Source organism: Staurois parvus, unplaced genomic scaffold (assembly GCF_062004578.1).
Source record: "Staurois parvus isolate SC_StPar_1 unplaced genomic scaffold, SC_StPar_1.0 ptg000602l, whole genome shotgun sequence".
In the NCBI taxonomy this organism is placed as follows: domain Eukaryota; kingdom Metazoa; phylum Chordata; class Amphibia; order Anura; family Ranidae; genus Staurois; species Staurois parvus.
In genome coordinates, this window is record NW_028318398.1 from 1,256,704 (window position 1) to 1,257,822 (window position 1,119).

The following is a 1,119-nucleotide window of genomic DNA, read 5'->3' on the forward strand; positions in this document are numbered from 1 at the left end:
CTAGGTGATGTATTGAAAGGGGCAAGGGCCAACAGGAGCATCAGGGGTCAGAAGAGTTAAATTATAAAGTTCAGAATAGAAACGTTCAAACCCCAAGGAGTTTTCCTTATTATGATAAGTTTTGGTATTATTGGGTGCCTGAATACATTGGATCGGGTGACGGAAAGAGAGAGAGTGGAGTACCCATGCCAAGCATTGGGCACATTTATTGGCTAAAGAATAATGAGTATTATGCGCTCTATCACATGCAATGAGGGAGGAGGAGTCCAGAAATTGAAGTAGATCCCGGTGGGCATTAGACAGCTCAACCGAGAGCAAAGGATCCAACGTGCGCTTATGAGTGGACTCCAAGGCCGCGACAACCAAAAATAACTGGCGAATGTCCGAAACCCGAGCCTTCTTTAAGCTGGAGCAGTGCTGAACAAAACCTCCCTGGATAACACATTCGAGGGCCTCCCATTGGGTAAGGGGACCCGTAGTATCCGAAGCATGGTCAAGAACAAAATTCTGGATAGATTTTGTAACCTCCACACCACATAGGGAGTCTTTAAGCAGAGTATCATTTAAAAGCCAGGAAAAACAATGAGAAGACGTAGAGAGGTTGTGTATGGTGAGATGGATAGGAGAGTGGTCCGACCATAAGAAGTGACCAAGTGAGGTTGAAATGGGGGAATCAAGTAAGGACTGTGAAACTAAAAAGTAATCAATGCGGCTATAAGACGCGTGGGCCTCCTAGAAATTACTATAGTCCCGCTCCGACGGGTACAGAACACGCCAGACGTCCACTGAATGCAAATCATGCAGACGGGATTTAATTTGAGTTAACACTCAGAAGGAAAGATACGATTTACCTGAGGAAGTATCCAAGACAGGTGAAAGAGCTATATGAAAGTCACCTCCCATGATGAAACAGGGACCACCAAAAGAGGACAATTTGGTCAGAACTGCAGAGAAAAGGGACCCTGGTCCTGATTGGGACCATAAATATTTGCCACCATAAAGACAAAGTCCTGATGTTTCAATTTAAGAACAATATATTGACCAGTAGGATTTACGAGGGAGTCCAAGACCTCAGGACTAAAGGTACTATGGAAGGCCACCAACACCCCCTTAGACCTG